Source organism: Balaenoptera borealis (genome assembly GCF_965194805.1).
Source record: "Balaenoptera borealis genome assembly, chromosome: 13".
NCBI lineage: Eukaryota > Metazoa > Chordata > Mammalia > Artiodactyla > Balaenopteridae > Balaenoptera > Balaenoptera borealis.
The window spans coordinates 11,747,785-11,772,082 of NC_138870.1; the positions used below are offsets into that span (position 1 = coordinate 11,747,785).

The 24,298-nt window shown below is 43.8% G+C and overlaps 1 protein-coding gene across 1 annotated transcript in view; it reads right to left on the bottom strand.

Moving 5' to 3' along the window:
• Positions 1-24,298, bottom strand: part of GRIN2B (glutamate ionotropic receptor NMDA type subunit 2B) — a 697,821-nt gene that overhangs the window by 169,432 nt on the left and 504,091 nt on the right. The gene's annotated exons all lie outside the window — the stretch shown is intronic.

The window sequence follows — 24,298 nt, forward strand, 5'->3', positions numbered from 1 at the left end:
AGGGGAAGAGGGCACAAAGGCTGTGAAGAGAAGCACCGGCTTCACTGGGCCCCGAGCTCTGAGCACCAGGATGAGGCAGCCCAGAGCCAGGGCAGAGGACCAAGCCAGCTGCTGTTGACAATACAATGAACTTAACCATGACACCCCAGGCAATGGGACCAGAACGCCTTCAATTGTTCTGCTTTGCTTCTGGAAGGTCCAGGGCATTACAACACCTCCCTTTGCTTCCCTGCTAAGATCTTTGCCCAGTTATTTCCACCTATACCAATGAAACAGCTTATTTCTTCCTATACTATATTGCTTTCTCAAGGTTCCTGCTGAAGTCCTCCTAACTCTTTGCCATTTCAGCATTCTTCTTTAATGTCAGGTCCTTTGTAAATTGTACATTCTTTCTCCACTTCCAGTAATAACTAAGCTTCAAAGACTCATAATACCCTAGAGCTGAAGGGACCAATTTTTTTAAATTCAAGAAACAATTATATAGCATTTACCCTAAGCCACACACACAGTTGAATCCCTTGAAATTATTAACCTGTTTAATACTCATAACAATTCTATGAGTAAGGTACGGCTATTATCCCCACTTTTTTTCAGATGAAGACCCTGAGGTTCAACAAGATTAAATAACTTACTTTGGGTCACACAACTAGAAAGTGGCAGAGCCAGGAAGTCTGGCTCCGAAGTCTGTGCCTTAAAAAAAGTCTTAACCTTAGGGGTCATTTCACCCATCCCCTTCATTTTACAGAGCAGGAGACTCAAACACAAAAAGCTAAGTGATTTGTGCAAAGATAAGGTCGACTGTGGGCTGGCATGCAGGTTTTCTGATTTCCGGTTCAATGTTTTTGTCCCCGTATCCCGTGGCTGGGCTCCAGACAGCAGTCTTCACCTCTAGGCTACATTTCAACGATGGTTTCCCGTGATTTCAACTGACCCGTAGCTTTATAATATCATCATGGCTCTTCGTTCTACCAAGGTTGTGTAGAAACACATGGGACGTTGTAAGGCTGTGCACCTAGTCCTTTGGGGCTTTAGGATCGGGTGATCCAGGTCCTAGGGCTTCCTGATCAGCTGTGAGACCCTGGCAGGTTCCTTTCCCTCTCTAGAAAGTCTAGTTGGTGTATGGGAGGGTGCCCTGCACACTGTAAGAAACCTATAAATCCTATAATTACAATAATGATGATTAGTACTGTTAAAAGCATCATGTTTTACCCTTGATTTCTGCAGAGTTTGTCAAGTGGTGATGAGGATATAGTCTCAGATGGTCATTGTTTCTCAAGGCAGGAGGACTTGGTGCTGAGCTGGCTGTTGGGGGGATACGGGAGGCTGGGGGCAAAAGCTGGAAACGCAACCGTGTTCCTGTCATTACCAGCTCTGGATAGTAGTGGTGTGGGGCAAAATGTAAGGCTGTTAATAACAGAGAAACTGGGGGTCATGGAGACATACGTCTGTATGGCCCCCGTCCCCCAGCCCTGCGGCGCGTGCTTTCACCTGCTCTCTCATATCCGCCCTTACTGTAGCATCGAATGCAAACCTCAGGTCAGACTGATGCATTTGGTATTTCTGCTGTTTTCTCAGCCACCTCTGTCACTGGACATCGGGAGCCCTTCAAGGACAGGAACCCCTGTCTTTTATCTCTGTATCTACAAAGCCAGCAGCGTGGTTGGCATTCAGGAAATGGGGGGTGAATAGGGAATGAATGAATGCTTTTTTGACTTCCCTGAATAGCAACCATTTTGCTTTTGCTCAGCAGCCCAGGACTCAGGGTGTTCTATAAGTAGCCCTCCCAGGGTCGTGGTCGGGCAGGACTAATATTGGGCTGCGGGAGTCAATGGAATTTTCAGGAAGTGTGGGAAGAGACAGTGAAGCCTGGAACTTTTGTAGATTCAGTTTCTGAGAAGCAATGTGTGGTAGTTCTCCAGTATTTCCTCATGCAACCACCAAGGGTGCCCGTAACTCCCTCTGCATCAGAATACTCTCCTATACATATTAAGAAACAAAAACTACATCAAGTTTTTAAAAAACTCAATCTAGCACTTTGTCTTGTGGGCACTTCAATCCCTAGGAGATACTCAGAGAGCTGCAGTTTTTGGCTTCAAAGACAATTTTAAGAAAGAAAGTGGGGATAAAGGCCCTGAGAGAGGCGAAGCCAATTCACACATTCTTTGTGTATACTTCAAAATTGAGACTATTGAGAACTCCTTAATGACAGGAAAAAGTATAAACTTGGTAGGGCTCCTACAGCACCTAGCACTGGCTATGCACACAGACAATGCTCAATAAAAACTGGATATATAGATGGATGGATGGATGGATGGATAAATGGATGGTGGATGGATGGATGGATGGATGGATGGACAGAATACAACTTTCTATTGACACCACTACCAACAGTCACCTGTAACTAGTGTAACTCTAGTCAGAATAACCTAATAACCTACCATGTTCTTTCCCATTAATTCTCTCTGGACTTTTTTTGCACGGAACTGATATCTACTTATTGTCTGTTCTTTATTCAATCATTCAAAAGAAAACTCTGTCTCCCTCATCATCAAATAGTAAAACCCTCTACATACACAAGTGCCTTCTCACACAAATCAAACAACATAATACAATGGTGTTTTCATTCACTGTATTGTGTCTCCATCTGAGTAAGAGATGAAATCAGAGATGTAGTTAAAGTCTAAGACAGATGTTTTCTTTTTTCTGTCATTCATCTGGCACTAGTTATCGTGTTTCAAAACAAAAAAAGCAAAACATGCCAACAATAACCTAGCATTCGCTCCTTACCTGGGGTAGGGGAGGGGCTCATGTAAATTAGTCTCTGCAAGTCCTTTCATCTGTCATAACTCTTTGTCCCAAATAACTCATTGCCATTCCTACAGCTGCATCTGGCTGCTCAGGTCATCTTCCCCCATGTCCAAACTCCTTCTCAGAGAACTTTATTCCTTCTGTCCCTCCCGCTTTTGTGTAATTCCCTGTCTGCCCCAGATTTTGAGTGATGAAGATTTCCAAGGCCAGATAATTCTTGGGTTGGGAATAGGTGATTCATGGAGAGACAGTCTTGGAAGAGAAGGGAAGGAAGAGCATTAGAGAGGAAGCTTGGGGAGGCTGCAGAGAGGATGGTGCCAAAGGAATGACCAGAGGGAAAAAACATGGGAGAAGTACAATAGAATCTGGAGAAAAAAACTGTTTCCCACATCTCTTGCTCATTCCAGAACTTTCAGAAAAGAGGTGAAGAGATGGAGAATGGGTTTGGGGAAAGTCATCCTCTGTTCTATGACAGGATTCACTTTGTTACTGAAGGGAAATAACCGACAAGAGAAGAGAGAGACAGAAAGAAACCAGGAGTAGGGTGGGCGAGACAAAGAGGAAGACATATGGGGAGGGGGTGGAGGAGAAGGGTGAGGAGGAGAGAACACGGAATGCAACGGGAACACTGTTGGAAACAGAAAAACCGCCCCCAGAGGAAAATGCCAGCATCTCTGGGCAAAAATCTAAACTGTCATCACATGCATCTTTGCTCTCAGAAATATACACATTTTTCCCTTTCAAGATGATTCCCCACTGCGACATCAGGAGAACACTTCAAACCGAGAGACTAAGATAATTTCATTCCTGCTATCATGTAGCACTTCCAGGCCCTCCCTTGGCATTCTTCATAAATGTGCCATCACCACCCTTTAGACAAATCAGTGCTGGGAGCCCAGGGCAGGGAAGATTCAGGGGCAAGTCCTTGTCTCGATTTCATATAGATTTACCTCTTACAAAACTGGAGTGGAAGAAATCTGTCCCTCTTGGAAAAAAATGAGGAAAAGGGAATGCAATCTTGAATGTTTACACATTCTAAATACAGTTCTTCATTCAATTCTCCGTTGTTAATGTCAATAGAGCAGGGACAGTCCAATAAAACGAGTAGAATAAGACAATAATAACAAAACCAATGGCTACGGTTTTCGAGCACTTGTATCAGGTCCTCTGTACACACTTTGCATACATTCTCATTTAACTAGTATGAAGACAATAGGAAGCCTTTAGTGCTACCCATGTTTTTACAGATGAAGAAGCAAGCTCAGAGAGGTTAGGTAACGTGGCCAAGGTTGCTCAGCTGATAAGTATGGGGCCCGGATGTTGAGAGACCCTTCTGGCTTCCTATATCGTGCAAGGGCCTAAATTTTATTTTACCAACGGTCAATATTAAGCTCCTTGCCCACCAACATTTTCCTATACCTGGTAATGGAGAGAAAATGGTTGAATCCTTCCCTTCCCTTTAATTTTTTCCCTATGCTATTTACAGAATAATAAAATGAGCTCAGGGTCCTTCTACTCCACCGTCTTGGCCAGTCGGATCACCCTTTATCAGAAATTAGGCAACCGACCTGAGTAATCAAAAAACCAAATAATCAATCCCTGATCAATGGTAGTTAATGGTAAAAAAGAGGAAATAAAAGCTATGTATGGACCACATGTGCCTGCCCTCTCTACCATATTGGACACTACTGATCCCTTTTGCTTTCTTAAAGGTCATTTCTTTCGGCTTCAGTAGCCTGCCCTCTACAGAGCTGGTCACCACAGCCTCCCTCCCTGTATCCACTGGCCTGAGGCCTTTGCTGAATATTCTGCCTCGTCCTCCCTCCAACTGTACTGGGTGTTCAAGGCTCAGCCCGAATCTCACTTTCCCGTTCTCTACGTACTCTTCTCCTGAAAGAGCAGATCTTTTCTCAGCTGGCCACTGACAGTTGTATCAACACTATGCTGATGAATTTCAAATCTGTAACCTCACATTCCAGACTCTATTAGCTGCAGACACTGCAAGACATGCTCACTGACATGTCCTGCCCTCAGCTCAGAATTTAACATATTTTCTGTGAAAAACAGGTTTCTACTTCAACTTTTCCATTTCCATTGATTCATCACCAGCCTTTCAATCTCAAAACCTAAAAGCCAGCTTTGACTATTTCATCTCCTGTATTATCTCTATGTAGGACATTACTAGATCCTAAAATAGCATTCTTCAAAATTCTCTTGTGATTTCTGAGGCCACCAAAATCCTGGCTCTTGTCACCTTGCATTTGGAGTAGGTCTGACTTGTCTCCCACCCTTGGGTCACTCACTACTCTTCCCCCATCCTTTCATATAGTGGTACGGGATTAATCTTCTCAACGTAACCATTTCATCAAGTCTTTCCTACAGTGACCTCTCAGGATAAAGTTAAATGACATTAATCTAGCTTTCAGGGTTTTCCATAACCTACTGGTCAGCAGTCACACTCATTCAGCCCAAAGCAGGGATTCAAAAACTAAACAGGCTGTTTCTTAAAGAGAAGATTCTGAAGCAGAAAGATACCTCAGTGGTGTCTAATTCAACTCCTTTACAGAAATATAACATGTATTAGCTAAAAGTTGATGTAATCCTACTTTTTATTGATGCATGCTCCTTACCATGCTATTTTTTTAATGAGATTTGAACAGACTAAATGACTTGATTAAGTTCACACAATTAGATGCCAATTCCCAATATGGTAACTTTCCAACTCTAGCCTTTCCAAAAAAAACAACTCTGTCCCACAGTGACCCCACGCTTATTCCCACTAGTTGTCTACAAGTCCATTCAGATGAAGTTGATCCCAATATAACCCTCACATGAACATTCAGTGTCAAGTCCAAATCTTTGTTCATGCTATCATTCCCACTTGGAGAAAGGTCACCTTCCCTGGGGCCTCTACCTTCTACATTCTTTGAAGTCTAGGTCAAGTTCCATTGCCTCCAATTCCTCCACAATGTTTCAAGGCTGCAACTTCAACCTATGTAGATAACACTCCTTGACTGTAGCATATGAACTGTATTACCCATCTGAGGCACTTAATCATATTCTGTCTTACACTTTTTTTTTTTTAACATCTTTATTGGAGTATAATTGCTTTACAATGGTGTGTTAGTTTCTGCTTTATAACAAAGTGAATCAGCTATACATATACATATATCCCCATATCTCCTCCCTCTTGCATCTCCCTCCCACCCTCCCTATCCCACCCCTCTAGGTTGTCACAAAGCACCGAGCTGATCTCCCTGTGCTGTGCGGCTGCTTCCCACTAGCTATCTATTTTACATTTGGTAGTGTATATATGTCCACGTGTCTTACACTCTTATTCAACAATTTTGTGAATGTAGCCTTTGCTTCTTCAACTAAACTCAAGTTCTGAAGAGACTTAGAACATGTCTTTTTTGTTGTGTTGTCCTTCACACCAACTATAGCTCCTTGCACAGAGTAGACACTGCACTATTTGTTAAAAACATAGACTCTAAGAATAGAACTGAAACAAAGTCTTAAATAGATAATCCAGAGGCCCGGAGGAAATCAAATCCATAGATAATAAAAAGCTTAATTTTCCAATTAGCTTAAGTTAATTAACTGATTTTCAAATATTTAATAAGTGCCTGCTCTGAGCCAATTAACGTGTCTAGTATTAAAATGCGATGGTGAGTGGAACAGACAGGCACATTGCTGCCAACAAGGAGCTAACAGTCTAGTCAGAGAAAGACACAAACATTAAATGATCACATATGTGTGTGTGTGTCTAATTTAACTAGGACTGTAGGAAAAATGGGAAAAAGTGGACAGATTTGAAATATATTTTGCTATAGAACCAGTAAAATTAGAAAATTGATTAGATGAAGCGTCTGAGGGAGAGGAAAGAATCAAAGATGACTTGCAAATTTCTGACACATGCAACCAGAAAGATAACTGTGCCATTCCTCTGAGATGAAGAAAAGTAGTGGAGGGCAAGGTTGAAGGGATTGTATCATGAAAATCCAACCTTCGGCATGCTGAACAGTTCATTAGTAGAACACTATCAAATAAGAAAAGTCAAGAAGAAGCACTTGGAGGCCCAGGTCCTGACCTTTAACCTGTTCACCTTCAGATCGTGTTTCTTAAAAAGAAAACGCTCCACCCAAAATTGGGCCTGCGAAGAGGAAAGCAGAATCATGGAGCTCAGACGGCCCAGAAATGGGTAACTAGACTGTGAATAACTGCAGGTTACTGTTCGCTGAGGCTTGAAGAATACAAAATAAATCTTTTCAATCCAAGAAAATAAAATCTGGCCCATTTATTTTTCTTTATCAAGTGAGTCAAAAGCTTAGCTGAACGGAAAACTAAAAGTAATCTGAAAAAGGACAGCTTCAGGTGTGTATACTCATGCAAAAGGCAGGCTTAACACACAGGCCCTGACTCTTCATTCCCCGCCTGGTGCTTGGTCAGCTGCTGTATAATATGTGCTAGGAATGAAGCCACGGTTCTGGATTCCAAACCTATTCAAGCTTTGATCACAGGGTTGGAAAGGAGCATAGACGTTCAATACCTCATAAAATCAAAGAATCAAAGAACCTATAACCTAATCAGAAGGCACACAGGGCTCATTTTTTTCCGAATTCTTTTCAGGCAGGCATCTCCCCAAGACATTATTTTACAGATGAGGAAACCAAAGTCTGAAAAGGTAAAATGACTTGTAACACAGCTAATGGGTAAAAAGCTGGGAACAGAAGCATGCTCTCAGCACAGTGCCCCTTTCACTCTAGAGACCACATTGCAGCGTGGTAAAAAGAGGGACAGGCCTAGAAAAGAAGTCCCTTTTGGAAAGTAATTTGAGATCAGATTCTGAGAGCAGAAATTTGCTATCTAGGGAGGATGGCTGCTAAGTATCAATTTGGCTAAAAGAAGTCCCCATCAGTCCTTCATCACGTAAGCAAAATGATCCAAATGATATTTGAAAAATATAAACCTGACGGTGGGTAAGATGATTTTTGTGATATGAAAGAAAAGGGACTCAGAACAGCATGTTATGAGCATCTGGGCACAAGGGAATGAGGGCAGTGGCTATGGAAAAGAATGACAACTTCGGGGCGCCATGCAAGAATTATGGAGTCTGACTATTACATAAAAGAAGCGAAGGGCAGCGAGGAATCATTTCCAAGTCCACGTGACTGATTAGAAGGCAGAAGGCCATGTGAGCACTCTGCACGTAAAGCCAATGTTGAAAGCTAGTCGAAAACCTACATTTTACTGCCAATGAATCAGAAAAATCACCTTCACACGTGAAGGATAGCATATTGAATTTTTAAAAAGAATAATCACTTTTTCACTCCCCATGCATGAGCCCCACCTTTCATTTTTATTGATTCATTCACACTCTCATTCAACAGCAAAAAAAATGTGTGAGTCTTCTAGGCACTGAGTCCTGGAGTGGCTACGAAAAATGAATGAGACAGTCCCAGCCTCGGGTGCTCTCAGATCTACTTTTAATTTGAACCGCTGGCACATCTAAGTGTTTGTTATAATAGCGGTGTGAAAGCAGGGCTATGGGAACACAAAGAGAGGGATGACTAATTCTGCCTGGAACTGTTAGAGAAGGCTTCATGGAGGAGGTGACACTTGAGTTAGATCTTAAGGGACAGTCATGTATCCACCAAGGGAGTTGAAAGAGGACTATTAGAGAGTACAACCCACGTGATGCCAGGAGCAGTAAAAAACTGTCATATTTAGAGAATGGCCGGTCATGTCACTGGGTGTTGCTGGATCACAAGCAGGGTATGTTGGGGCCAGGCAGGGAGTTGGAAGAGGGAGGCAGTTGAATAACATAAGCCCAATCATGAAAGTTAGACTCAGATATTCAAGGTCTTTGATGGCTTGCTGAGAAACATATCACATCCAGCAGATAAAAGGGAGCCATCAGAGACTGGTGGAAAAATTAGCTTTCTGCTCTAGATATCCAATTCTTCATTATTTGCAGCATACTGAAATCTTACGTAAATCAATGAGTCTTGGGTTGCAAATTCTTCCTCACCCCCAACTTGATTGGAGAAAGACCACTTTAGCCACTTTGAGGTCTTCAGTGGCAACGGCTCCATCCAAAAAAGCACGGACGCCAAGGTGATGGGCTTTTCATCATCCAAAGCAGCCACCAGACCTCAACGTCCTGGCAGATGCTTGCTGGGGCCATTGTCATTCTGATCAGGCCTTGTGTCTTTCTTCTTTGTAAAGGAAAGCAGAATATGTTTGAGGGATTTTGAGCACGTACCCCCTTTCAGGAGCACACACCCCTTAACTGAATTCACAAAGGCAGGGTTTTCATTTTCTCAGCAAGGCATGATGCCGCTGCATTAAACATACTGCTCCCCTGCTGTAATGCTTCTCTCTACTCGATTAGGATGGGCCAGCGCAGGCCGGACCAACGGCGAGTTCTGCGGGCTCTGTGATCATGCTCTCAGCACCCAGGCATTACAGGATCATGCCCCAGTCTCATTTATTTCTGAAACGTCTCTTCTCCCTCAGATATATCCTGTTCCTTCTTTATATCTCCTGTCAATTCCTTTTTTTATAGACATATTTCCCTGCTGCTTACTAATAACCAGAGTGACTGATTCGACAGCTGGTATGACCAAGTGTGGAGAAGTAGGATCCTTTCCCAGTGCTCAGAAGGAATGGGAGAGACAGGCATTTTTCTTTTCTTTTGGAAAAAAAATAAGCTCACAATCTGAAGCACGTGTCACTGCCAGGGCTGACAGACTTAGCATGTGTGTCCTTTACACGGGACCCAAAAGATTTTGAAGCCTGAATCAATGCTGTACTTGCTTTCTTTTCCCACTTTCCAATTTTACCTTTTCAAAAGAAACATGTCTCAGTTTTCCTGACACTGAGACACATGAACTATCATCTCCCACAGAAAAGAGGAAAAAGCACCACTCAACTCCCGGTTGTACCCTCGGCTCCTCCAGGAGAGCATATGGAGTTTCTAGGTCACCCTTTTTTTTGAAAGTTCTCCAATTTACTATTTTTTTAAAATTTTGTTTTATTGAAGTATAGTTGATTTACAGTGTTGTGTTAGTCTCTGGTGTATAGCAAAGCGATTCAGTTATATGTATATATTTTCTTTTTCATATTCTTTTCCATTATGGTTTATCACAGGATACTGAATATAGTTGCCTACGCTACACAGTAGGACCTTGTTGTTTATCCATCCTATATATAATAGTTTGCATCTGCTAATCCCAAACTCCCAATCCATCCCTCCCCCACCCCCATCCCCCTTGGCAACCACAAGTCTGTTCTCTACGTCTGTGAGTCTGTTTCTGTTTCGTAGATAGGTTCATTGGTGTCATATTTTAGATTCCGCATACAAGTGCTATCATATGGTTTTTGTCTTTCTCTGTCTGACTTACTTCACTTAGTTTGATAATTTTTAGGTCACCCTTTTGACTCAACACATAAGACAGCACAGTGGGCTGCTCTGGGGAGATTAACTCTGGTTCCACCTTTTTCTCGCTGCCTGAAGGCAAGACCAAAGAGCCAGGATGAAGTGAAGTTGACATGAGAACAATGGCAGCAAGGAAAAGGAAACCCCTGTGCAGCACAAGAAACATTAAGCATGGCCACGGGTTCTCGGCCACTAAGTGCCACGGGTTCATAATTGTTTGAGGTTCACAGCGCAGGACAGTAGCTACACCTCCTTTTCTCTGCCCTTTACCTCCAGTGCAGAACCCAAAATTGTCTTGTGCGTCCCTGCCAAGAAATCCAGGGGAAAAAAAAAAAAAAAAAACCAACCTCTAAATACTTAGAAACAAACAGCTAAACACATAATCCTACTTGTAGCACCAGTCACTGGGCGCATGCAAAATAAAGATTTGACCGCATCTGCACGAGACATTCTCAGTCCAACCTGGAGGAGCCAGCTCGATATTAGAACATGCCTGGTCGAGCCCAAAAGAGGTACACACGTTGTACAGCAATTAATAAATGCTTCTCCAGAGTGATTAGTTCCTCCCTCCTCTTATGCTCTTGGTGTAGAGACATCAGAAGGCTCCGTTTAATAGCCCAGATCTGAAACCCGGAGTTTGGGGGAGCACAAGTGTTCTGCATTCATCCCCTCCTGTTCATTCAACAAAGCCCAAGTCTGATGGCCCAGGTCTGATGCTGCAAAATGCCATGGGTTCAGCCAGGCACCTTTGTGATAAACATGGGAGAGATGGCAGGGCGGGTGGAAAACAGGGGTCAAGGCCAGTGATAACAAACACCTAATAATCACCTACTTGGTAAATGTGTCTGGAGACTGTCATGGTTCTCACTCACAAATCACTAAGAGCTTTAACAACAATAATGTAGCATTTCTTTCTCTTCTTCTTCTTATTCCTTTGGACAAACATACAGTTTATGCCATGCAGAGTCTTTAATAAGACGGATGGCATCACCCAATTCTGAAGACTTCTGTCCTTCCTTCATATAATACAATTCCAAAGCTATGCCTCAGCCTAACCTGCTTACTTGCTCACAGCAGACAGAACCACCAGAATGCCACACATTATGAAACCACCTGCAAACCCACACCAGAACATTCTCAAGCCCAACGCAGTGGGCTGCCCTGAAGGAGAGCTCCCCTAGCTTCCAGGGGGAGAGCTGTAAGATCAAGATAGCCCACCACTTTTTTCTTATCTTACCTCTCACACCGTGTCTTCCTCATTCTAAACTGTTTTTCCTTTCATTCTGTGGCACTTCAGGGAACAATTCCATTAAATGTAATAACAGTGTAGTAATACAAAGAACATCATTTTCTAGTGCTAATAACTTTCATTTTAAAAACCACTTGTGTGCTCCGAAATTTAGCAAAGCCTCAATTTCTCATCAAGGCCAGCAGACATCAAATTTGAAGCTTTAAAGTTCTGTTTCTTTTGCGTTTATAATCTAAGTACAGGGGAACTGAAATGCCATTTAAAGTCAGATTTGCTTTGATGCTCATGCTGCCAGCTTTACTGACGGAGACTCATTTCTGTGCATAAAATAAACACACGGAGTACCAGCAAAAGGACCAAAAACCATATTAGGAAAGCATGGCCACCTGCAAGAGGACCACCAATGTATGTACCTGTATGTACCCCTTCCAGAATTTCCTGTATTTACCTTTTCCAGAATTTAAATTTCATAGTGCTGATAAGGATCACAATTTTTAGACTGGTCATCAGGAGAGAATTAAAGGAAAGAATTCTCCCATTAACGCCAAGTTCAAATTTGTGCAAATGCTATCATTGCCTTTCACCCTATTCTGGTCACTGGGGCCACAAAAATGGCAGCAGAGTTGAACACAGCGATTTGCAACCCTGGCTGTCTTTTAGAATGAACTTGGCAGCTTTTAATATATGTCAGTTCTCAGGCCCTCACCCTCTCCTGTCCTCCTAAATCAGAATTTTGCAGGGTGGGACCCCAGGATCTGTACACAGTTTCTTAAACCTTCCTAGGAAATTCTAACACATAGTCAGGACTGAGAAACACTGACACAGGGAACTCCAAACACGGGGAATTGAAGACAGCATGGGAGCAAGTCAGCACATCAGTACTTCCCTGAGGCTGTTAAATCAGCATCAGGTGATACATTTTAGAAGCCTCCTTTATCTGGAAAAGAAAAATGTTAACTTCTGATGATCACAGCAAACATAGTTTAACATGAATTACCTCATTCTCTGTTACTACCTCTACCCCCAGCTGCCCTGCGGCTGCTCTCGAAATATTTGTGGGATGCAGGTCTCATTCCCTCAGCAAGACCCAAGCTTCTAGACTGTTCCCCATGGTTTTGAGCACACAGTAGGTACCGAATGGTTTGTTCCTCGCAGCTGAGAGTCTGCAAAAAGCCAATCACGTGGAGAATGGTTCAGAACACACAAGTGTTCAACTTGGCTAGTCTGGGTTAATTTTGGCATCCGGGAAGGAAGTGCTTCCCTAAGGATTGAGCCGCTAGAGGCCGCTCTGAGCCAGAGCCTTGGTCAACTGTGCACCGAAGTAAAATCACATCAAAGGGAGAAGAGGGTTGCTGAGTAGACTGGGAGTCATGGCAACACCGCGGCTCCTATTTTTAAACTTGTTGGTGAGTGAGCACACAAAGTGCATGTGTATTTGTGGGGGAGGGGATTCTGATCTCTTTCAAAAGAAAATTCTTTCATGAGGTTTTGAGTTTGCAGGTGGCTAATAATCCGTGACAATGAGATCAAAGAATTCAGCTGGAATCAGCGATATTAGAACAGTTCTTTTCTCTTCTTCCACTCCACTATCTTGTTCTCTATCGGAGGACATCCTTCATGCCTTGTGTCAGAAATATCAGGACATTCTTGATACTTTTAACAAACATATTCTGAAATTCTGATCTCGGTTTCTTAGGCTCATTCTGCTAGCCTCTTAAGCAATTCACTTTGTGTTACAAGAAAAATAAGTTCAAACCAGCAAAGGGAAAGAACTTTCTGTGGATACCCCGCCCCTCGTGAGGACAAGCAAATGTACGGTGTGTCGTCTATATGCCCAGCACCCAGCACAGGGTGCGGGACATAAGAGGGAGTCAAAATACTAGCAGTGAATGTGATACTGGGAAGTACAGAAAAGCTACCCTCCCCATGTCACGTTTCTTTCACTCCCAACAGCACTGCTTTTTTCTCTAGTCTCTGGCCAAGTATTAGCCTTAAACAAATCCAAACTTATCTGACCTCTCAAAAATGAATAGTGGCCTTGGAGGACATTTGTAAATCATGACAGAGGCCAAGGTCTTGTCTTGTTTTATTACATGCCCCTGACAGTGTTTCTCATGTGTCTGTAACCTCCAGGAGCCTTGGCGGATCTTAAACAGAAAGTCTGCTCTCACTTCAGTTCAAAGGACTTTCAGGTCCACCAAGACTACAAGTTATTGCTTTTTTATATGTGGGCTTAAAGGATTTTGGAATATATAGGACTAAGATAAGAAACAAAAAAAAATCATCCTTTCTAATTGAAGAGGAAGGTGTAAGAAAGATCACAGCAAGGCTGGTAAATATAGATGTGACACACTTCAGGATGGAGAGAAAAAGAAACAGACTTTGGTCTGGAACGTCCCTAACACGTGTGCAAGGGACGACTCTGTTCCTGGGCTGTTTCCGGATTTATCATGGCTTCAGGACACGAATTCAGCAGAGTGCCCAATAAAGGAAACTATTACAAAACCACCCTGTACTGCAGGTTAATGATGTGTTCATCGACATCACATTGATGCCTAACTGACTCGGCCTCCTCAGCCACCGAAGGATGGACAACGTGGGGCAAAGTACACCTGGAATCCATCAAGACTTGGGTTTGAATCCCAGCTTTACCTGTATGGAAAGTAGGCAAGTGACTGAACCTTTCTGGATCTCAGTTTCTTTCTCTGAAAAATGGAAGTAATAATGCCTCTGAAATGTACTTTTAGGATTAAATAAGGCTATATAAAACACCTGGCACACGGCAGTCACTCAGTAACCTTTAAGTAAACTTTCTAAATTGCTGAAGCTTAGTATTTTTAGGTATCAAGCTTTTTCTTGATTACAAGAAGCATTTTTAAATGGAAAATTTCAGAAAGGTATTATAGAATTTGCTGACTTCTTAAACCAAAGATAATCAATATAATTTAAGCTCTTATTGATGACCTAAAAATGACTATGATATTTTGCTCTACAGGGATGCTTTAAAGGGGGTATATGCTTTCTGGGGAGTATAAGGCTGTTTGCCCCAAATGATCTTAGACAAATGTTCCTATCAAGGTCTTTCGGTGGGTTTTTCTAATACTTTCTGCACCTTACCATTACGTTTATTTCTTAATGCTGTCAGCTCACCTACCTGATTCCCATCACGTTTGTTATTTCTAAGCTGTTGTCATCTGGTAAATCAGATAAGCAAGTATCTCCAGACACTGCGGGTTGCTTACCAAACATATGGCCTTGACTTTCTCTCTCTAGTTAAGAGAACTTTGATTTTTAACTGGGCCTATTACTGCCCAGGTCAAAAACTCAATTAAACTAAACTAAATGGAACTTGCCAGCTTCCCTTGCAGCTAGCTGTGGCCATTGACTGATTTCTGACCAATGGGCTATAAGCAAAGTATGGGACTTCACGGTAATCTCCGTGAAAGGGAAAGAGCCTGCCCTCCTTCCTTTCTACCTTCAATCTGCTGCTTGAAACTGGAGTTCTGCAGGCATCCTGGGCATGAGGATGAAGGCCATACCCTATAAACAGAAGAGTAGAAAGCTAGCAGGAGTCTGAGGCCTGATGATCAGGCAGCTACCATACCAGCTCTGGACAAACCACCTAAATATGCTCACATATCTTGTTTAAACTGGGTTACTGACACTCCATGCCACATCTAATCCAACTGTCCCACAAGTGTCTTAGACGTATGTATAATATTAGAGTAAATGAACTCTGAGATAAAATAAGCCACATTCATTTTAGGGCAAGAATTTTGTGTCAGTGATTTTAGCTCAAAGCCCTTTCCTACTTTCTCTGTGGTTCAACATCATACTGCTGAATATGTGACCCCTCCTCTCCCAGGTAAAAGCGGTAAGTCTATGTGTGAACACACGTAAGCTATGGAAACAGAGCAATGAGAGTAATGGCCCTGCGTAGCCTGTGGGGGACATACACACATACACACACACACCTGGCTTTTCTTCTACGTAGTCAAAATGAGAGAAATTTGACATATTATTAAAATCTATGTAATAATGGACTATATTATAATGACATTCTATCATGTTATTTTTGCCTAAACAAAAGTTCCTGATAGATTTTTGTTCAAGGACCAAAAAAAAAGTAGGTAGGAGTGTCTGGAAATGCTGCTGGGAAAATGAAAAGAAAGTAAGTATCTGAGTTTTCTCTGTTGATCTCCACCGTCAATCTATGCAGTGAGTAGACAAAGCGCTCACAGGTTTGTTGTAATGATCTGGTGAGATGATGTGCATGAAGATTCCTTGTACGAAGATCGTCACTTTTATTGTCATCATTATTAGCCATGATCATGAATGACCTGAAGGTTCTGATCATCTGGTTTGATGTCAAACACTAAATGTACTTTGACACACAACCTCATGTGGACTCCATGTGTGATCTCTTTCAGGGAATGGTGAAAAGGACTACTTAGCATGAATATGATATTGTCACAGTGTGGCTTCCATGGCTATTTCTGCTGCTTTGTCAGGGAAGATCTTTCCTTCAGAAAAAGAAGACATTTATGGGTTTCTTAAAATTATATAGACCCACTTGCTTACTAAGTTTATCTCCTTTGCCCGAACAGTAAATGTGCTACGGTTACTTAGCAACCATCCTTACAGCCATAGAGATTTTAAAAACGAAATCAGAGTGGATGGAAAAGACCTTGTTGATATTCACCAGCGCTAACTGCAGGCAAACCATTTTAAAGGATTCTTCCCAGCTTCTGTCCCATCCGCAGCCCTTCGCATGCCATCAGCGAAATGGTCTCAGTGATAGGAAGAAGTGGGGAGATGTCCTATGTGAAAGTATTTTCACCCAGTTCTTTGAATAATTCTTTATCCACTTGACAGATGCCAATGCACATACAAATATCCGTGCTGTCTGGATGTCTAATACACGTGCACTTGGATGTGCGTGTGTGTGCACGCAAGAATTCCACACGGTCATGTATGACCACAGAAAGTGAAAGGCAGGAACGCCTTTAAAGCTTGTACAGGAAAGCTGGTGAGGAGAAGAGAGGGGCAGCAAGAGATCAATGAAGAGAACACCCTACGGAGAAAGAGATAGGGAAGAACAAAGAAGGAAAGGTGAGGGGCGGTGTGAAGCGGCCATGAATGAGGGAAAGTAAAGCCAGAGCAGCGAGGGAGGCGGTCAGCAGCCCCCGGCCGCCTGCTGCTGCTGGCAGCCGAACAAGAGGGAACAGATTCTAGCAGCAGGGGCTCTAATCTGTCAGCAGCAGTCCCTTCATGTGTGACCAGCCGGCCCAGCTTGGGGACTGGTGCCAGTCTGCGCACGCTGACCCTGCCGGGCCCTCCCGGAAGAGAAAGAGCCGCTGATGAAACCCTGAAGGTCCAGGGAGGGCTCCCCGACCCCAGCTCCCGCCGCTGCCCTCCTCCTCCCCTCTGCGCGCCCCTGTCTGCAGCGCTGGGTCAGATCCCTCAGCAGCTCCTTCCGAAGGTCAGTCATGCGGAACACCCTGCTTCCTCCCTCTCCTTAATGGCCACATCAGGTCCTGGAGGGTTCTTTCCAGGAGATGACCATCTACCCATCCATGACAGCTCCATTGGAGAGGAAAGAGAGAAAGGCTCAAACCATCATTTATTTAAAATGTGCGAGGTCTTATATAGACGCAAAAGCCACAGAGCCATTTCTGCTCTCAAGAAGCTTGGGTTTGTTAAGCTGACCTTGGCCGGCTGTGGTCGAGCCTTCGCTCAGCCATCCAGCCCGTGTCTGTAACCATAAATGACAGCACTCGCGCTTTCTGGCAACTCGCCCCCATCCTTACCGCCACTCAGCCAGCCTTTATCCTCTGGTGGGAAGAGAGAGCAGATGGAGAAATAACTCCCACTCAATTCCTAAATAACACCAGCTTCAATTCCCATTAACTGTGAATTTGCACCCTTGTCTGGGTAAGAAGCAAGGGAGCACGGATCACGGGGACATTGCCAGACCGAGGCAGAGGTTAACAGGGGAGCCCTGGCCGCCTGGCAGCCCCTCTGAGGCCGTGGGCAGGCAGCGGGGAGGCGGCGTGCTCTCTGCAGAATGCTCCTCCTGCCGGCGGGACACCTGGCTTCTGCCCCCGCCCTGCCTCTGAGAGACGAGGGACCACTCTGAGATTCTGTTCTCACATTTGCAAAATCCATTCACCATCCTACCTACCCTCTATCCCGTGAGAATACGTAACTTGAAAGGGTTGGATGAGATGAGCACCGAGGCCTCTCCCAGCAGCGGTGCTCTGATTTGAAGCCAAAGTTTCTTTAAAGCTTGATTACTATGCAGCAGGGTGAGGGGCTGAAATCCAGGTCCCCGAAGCAGATCCAGGCCAGATCCTGGCATCACACTGCCCGAGCGTGGGTCTCGGGTTTCTTAAAAACATATAAAATGGGGATAATGATTCCTGCCTTCATTCATGCTTTTATCGGACAAATATTTATCAAGTACCTACAATGTATCGGACACTGTGCTAGAAACACAGAGATTAAAAAAAAAATCCTGCTCTCCTGGAGCTTAAATTCAATGAGGAGAGTGAGACAACAGAATATTTTAAAAGAAAATATACACAGTATGTCCGATAAGTGCTACAGAGAGAAATAAAGCAGGAGATGAGGATAGGGAGCTTGGGAGGATGGGAAGGACAAACTGCCATTAAAAGGGTGATCAGAAAACGTCTCCTGAGGACATCTGCGTGGAACAGGATTTTTGTGAGGATCCAGTTAGATAACTGTACAATGCCGGGTGTGCAGGAAGTATTCAGAAAAGCAACCAACACTGGAGTTATTAACTTTGCCAGCCCGGCTGACAATGGGGCTGCTTTTGAGCATCTACCTATGACCCTCTTCTTAACCCTGACCATCGTCACCAACCCACATGCTTTCTGAGACAGAAAGTCTGCTCTCAGAATGAGCCTGTCTGCTTTCTCCGCGGAGAGCCACTGCCCTGCTCTGCTCTCATTTCCTTCCTCTTCAAGACCATCTTATTCCTTCCCATGGATACTGGACCACCTGTGTCTTCTTGCCCAGCGCAGATGGGCATCCTGCCCCCGCTCAAAATTGTCCTCGGTGAAATGGAATTCTTTTCCCACTCACTCCCCCTCTGTATCTCCTGCCCTCTCCTCCAAATTGTAAATAGTTTTTAAAAGAAGGAGGAAAAAGAGTGGGGAGGAGGAAAATGAAAGAGAAGAAAGAAACACCAAATATGTCATTGGTAAGTTTTAAATTTTGCAAGTCAGCTCTAGAATTAAGTAGTGATTAAGGAAAGAATCATGTAGGGGTCTCAGTGTTAAACAGTGGAGAAGGCTCTTCACAGGTTTGCATTTAAGGGAAAGAAGCAAAATCACTTGCTGAAATGACCATCTATATATGTGACATGAGGAAGGTGAAAGACTACAAAAAAACAGAAGAGCTTGAATAATCCTCACATTCAGCCATTCCTCCATGAACAGTTAAAGCTTGCTTCGCCTGAATTACAATCAGCAGTGAATATACCTTTCAGGATAGTTATTAGATTCTTCAGTTATTTTCCCGAATTTATATTTCCTGCTACACCACTGAGCAGATAAAGCCTGTCTCTATATACGCAGGTTGTGTCTTGCTTTACTGAACATTTCACATGAAAAATGGGAATTTCCTTAGATTCTAGTAGATTTCTTTAATCAGGTAAAGGCCACCATGCTTAACACTCCACTTATAGCTAGCTATGCGTTCACGGAAACTTTTGACTGGTTCACATGTAAATTATATTAAGTCAACCTATAATACATGTTTGCCTTACCGTAAATCTACCTGTGCTTGGCACTCCACGAATATTTAACAACAGCTAAGAGATAGGTAATGACCAAGCCAATCTTGCCCATGGTGTCTAAAAAACTAATGGACTCAATTCCTCGTTTATCTCTTAACCTCTCAGCACTTTCCAGGCCAAGAGTCAAGGAGGCATCCCATGGGAACAATCCCGCTAATACAATGGTTTCAAGGATGTGGCATCTGCCTCAAGGTTAAAGGAAGACCGTGTTCATCACAGCTCTTTTAATAAGAACCTAACAAAGCACCTTTCTTCACGTCGGTTATCCCCATCTCTCAAAGGCTGGGCCAGAGGAGGATTCTGGCCTTTTGAGATGGTGACTTTCACGGGGAAGGAAGAATTGGGGGGTGGCAGGGGATAGGGCAAAGCAACTGTTGAGTAGGAAACCTGAGGACACCAGGGGAAAATAATTAGGCAAGATTCATAAGAGGTTTGCTATGTTGAGATCCAGCCATCTCAAAGAACAACTGCTCTTTCTACAAGTCCCCAAAGTTGCCATGTATGAAGAGTAGGACCACTGGGTCCCCAGGACAGAAAGAGAGTCCAGAGGTGAGTGGCAGGCATGCCACCAGCTACGTGAGAGAAACGCACTGGCCAAGTGCGGGAGGCACACTGAGAAGGAAACTCACCGTCAACTGCTCCTCCAGGGAAGTGATAAAGGAAAAATACAGACATGGGCCTATTAACAGCTACCAATTCTTCTCTAGCTCAGAGGGATAAGGAAGAGTTTAGACAACTGGTCTGATCACTTTCTAAACACTTTCAGATCATCTGGTACCAAAAGATTTTCAGAATTTTCTCAGGAACTAAGAAGATCTTTCACTTCGAGAATGCATGGCATAAGAAATTCTCCAACTCTTTCAACCAAATAAAGTTCCCAGTTGGAATAAAATGCTCTCAGCACGTCTTGGTATAAGGGCTCTGTACTACATTTACTAATAAGGCATAAATGAATGCTAATGAATGCTAATAATGAAAATTAATTCTTATGGTACAAAGTAGAATGGTCATATTTAGCAAAAAAAAAAAAAAAAAAAATCAGGAGCCCTGTAACATTTGAATTTCAGATAAACAACAAATCCTCTTTTAATATCAGTATGTCCCATGCAATATTTGGGGCACACTTATGCTAAAAAAAAATTTGTCATTTATCTGAAATTCAAATTTAACTGGGTTCCTGTATTTTTCTTGCAGCCCTGGTAAGAAGCCTTATCCAGCAGCCTATAGCCTATCTGGAGACAGTCGCCAAGTCTATAGTGGGCCAAGCTTCCAAGAGCTAAGAAGTTATCAGTAAGGAATCTGGATTGATACGTGATAAACAGCATTCATTTGACAGTGAACGAAATAGTTCATTTTAAGGATCCTCTCTGAGGATGTTGTTTTTCCTTCCACAACTAACAAGTAAATCACTTCAAATATGTGTCTCTCTTTAGGACTCAGGGATATCAATAGAATCTCCTGTCTGTGATCCCTAAATCTAGACTTAGGAACTTCCCTCACGTGGAAAGGAAGCCACAGTCTGGTCAGGTAGGAATGAGGGATTTCCCTCCCCTTGCAATGCTTCTGGGGACGGACGACAGGGCCTGTGAATGCTACTGGGCTTTCAGAAGGTGAGAGCAGAAGGCGTTTCCCGACTGTATTTCCGGCGCCATCCCTAACAGTTAAGCGTCTGCAACAATTTTATGCGCAAGATTTCCTGCTGTGGCTAAACGCTGTGGCTGCTTGGTTTGTTATTTAAAAGAGTGACCCTAGTGAGACCAGAGCTCTGAAGGAGGGGCTGAATTCAGACCAGGGGAAGGAGGAGGAGCGCTGACTGAGGATGCCTAATTGAATCCCACTGATGAGTCGAATGCTGTGCTTCTTAGAGTCCCTGATAGTCAACCCCAACCCTTCCTGGGTCCTGATAGAAAAACATATTAAAATACTAAGAGAGGCTAGGAATTGGATTCTAGAACCATGGGAAGCTGCGTTTGGGAGGAGGGGAAGGAAAAGACAATGGAGAAGAGTGAGGGATGCAGGTCCATGGACAAGGGGAGATAGCCCAGAGAAGATGTCCAGCAGGCAGTCGGATACAGAAGCCCGGAAGATTCAGGGAACTGGGGCAGAAGAGAAGGTTCATAGAGGAAATAGCTTGGTGGAGAAACGCTCTGGTAAGTCTGGTGAGACCTTTACACAGTGTACTTGGGAAACTGAGGGAAGGTGCACTCTCTCTCTGCTCTGCCCTGGTACTGGGAGAATGTATGAATAATCTGTGCTGCGCCATCCTGTTCCTTTTAGGACTGCTGCACTTGAGAAGATGGAGGGGTGGGCGTTTGCGGTTCTCTTGACAATAAGCTCTAAGCAAGGGGTACAGAGGACTGAGGAGAGCCACCCTCCTGAGGGGCCGCAAGAGACAGCGACCAAGGTTAAAACCAATTGTGGTTTCAAAGATACAGTGGTTAGAGACCAGGCTTCCGAGATAACATTTACAGTCTAATGTAAAGTAAGCCAAATGGGAGATACTATCTTCAGACAGCTGCTTACCCAGAGGAAGTTTTAAGGTAAAAGCAGCCATTCCTGAACCATATGTATGGACCCTAATGTAATACCCACTTGATTTCCTTGTGTTGCTCGGCAGATGTTTTCTGTTCGTTCATCTTGGTTTCAATGAACAAATATTTGGGAAAATAAACTGCATTAGGGAGAAAACATGAATGTACAGAACCAAATCTATAGTAAGTTTTTAAAGGAGGTGCCCCTTGTCTTGCAAAGAGGAGCAGAACAAAGACACTCCTGTAGAGCAGGAAGGCACCGGGCAGCTCAGCGACTCGGAGGACGTCATTCATTTGCTCCAGGTGTCTTCCCTGGTGCCGCAAGAATGAGGAAGACAGAAGGGTCCCTGCTTTCAGAGAACCTACAGGGAGGAGAGATAATAAAGCACAGAACGACGATCGTCTTTAGTGGAAAGGCACAGGAGGCAGGGAAGGTGTGTGACCGCGTGATATTCGGCCAGGGCTCAGCTTCCAGGGGAAGGGATGCCAAGACTGAACCTGAGGGATGAAGAGAAGGAGGCGGGGAAGGGGCACGTGCACCTGTGTGTGGCTGGGCAGGGGCGCCTGGGGGGCACATTCAAGGCAGCAGTAGGAGCTGGAAGGGAGAGAGGACACGGGAAGTTCAGTGTGGCAGGAAGGCGGTGTTGAAGGGACCAGTGGCAGGAAACAATTTTGGAAAGCTAGGAAGGCTCATGCCGTGGAAGACTCCATAAACCATATTAAGGAGATGGGACTTTATTATCGGAGCAATGAAAAGCCACTGAAAGGTATTAAGCAAGAAAGTGATGAAATCACATTTTCATTTTAGATCACTCCGGCTGCAAAGGAGATTGAAAAGAAGAACTGGAGGCCAGAAGAGATTTAAGAGGCCCTGCAGCAATGCGAGTAGGAAGAAGGTGGACTCGGCGATGGCACAGGGATGAAAATAAGTGAAAGCTCTCCAGGGAAAATCCACAGACAAGGCCGTGATTGGCTATGAGGTGTCAGGGCTATGGCATCAAGGACACCTTGGACATCTGTACTTTAGGAAACTGGGTAACAGGATGTACCCTTTATAAGTGGTGCCAATTTGGCTAGAAGAGGGTGGGAGGGTTGATGGGAGAGGAGACAGCTGTGCAGCCTTGGATATGGTATGTTCTAGGGCCCATGGCATCCAAAGGAACAGATGTGGTCATACAGAGACAGACGTGGGGCTCAAGGGAGAAGTCTCAGCCAGCGATGTCACAGTTTGGGGGAACTTACAGACGTTGATTGTATTCTTGGCAATGGAGGAGAAAAGAAGAGAGTCTAGGGACTTCCCTGGTGGTCCAGTGGTTAGGGCTCTGAGCTTTCACTGCCGAGGGCACGGGTTCTATCCCTGGTCGGGGAACTAAGATCCCACTAGCCGCAATGCACAGCCAAAAACAGAAAGAAAAAAGGCAAGAAGGTATAGGACAGACTCCCTGAGAAGCACCAATATTTAAGAGGTATGTAAAGGAAGAAGCATGCTGGGGAGGCTGAGACAGAATTGCCAGGGAGGCAAGAAGAAAACCAGGATGGTCTGTACCAACATGTAGGGATAACTAGGGACGGCAGAGAAAGCAGAGAGTTCAAGGTGGGGGAGTATCAGGACTGGACCACAGATGCAGCCACAGAAAAACGACTTCTAGTGTCAACTCTGAATTAGGAGCTTAGTCAAGAGGCTGCAGAGTCCAAGTCCCTTCCAGAAGTTCAATAAGTATAAGTCAGCACACGTTCAACCTCCTCTAAATGTCTTTCAACCTCCCTGCAGTACACTTCCTAATATTTTATTTCTTAAGCTGGGTGGTGGGTACCTGAGCATGGATTAAGTTTTTCTGAATATCTTTCTATATGTCTGATATAGTTCATAATAAAGGTGAAATGGATACCCAAAATACATTATTGAGTGAAAGGAAGTCAGGTTATTGAACAGCACGTCTGGTTATGTTTCCATTTACGTAAAACTGTAGATTTATCTCCACACAGGTATACATGCACCGGGAGATAGCTAGAAAGACAGTCATTAATTATTTCAGTAATGACCGTTTTGGCTAGTCAGATTTAAGGTCGTTTTTACTTTTTTTTTTTTTTTTTTTGAGCTCTTCTATATTGTTTGAGTTTTTACAGTGTACGCATGTAGCAGTTTTATACAAATAACAAAACCACAAAAGCACAGTATAGAATTTTCTACCCCACTTGGTCACACAATGGCCCCTAAGAGGCTGTGCTGCCATCGTAGCTGGATTCTGAGGTGAGGTCAGGGGAGCAGGATTCCTCCCACACCTTCTTCCCATTCAATAAGCCAGACCAACAGCAACCAGAAAAGTTGCCTCCACACCAGCACTTAATCTCAAAGGCAGAGAAAGGAGAAGCAAAGGCAGATTAAAAACCAAGGGACGAATCCTCTTCATGTGCCTACAGACCCATGTACCCTATTCCCCATT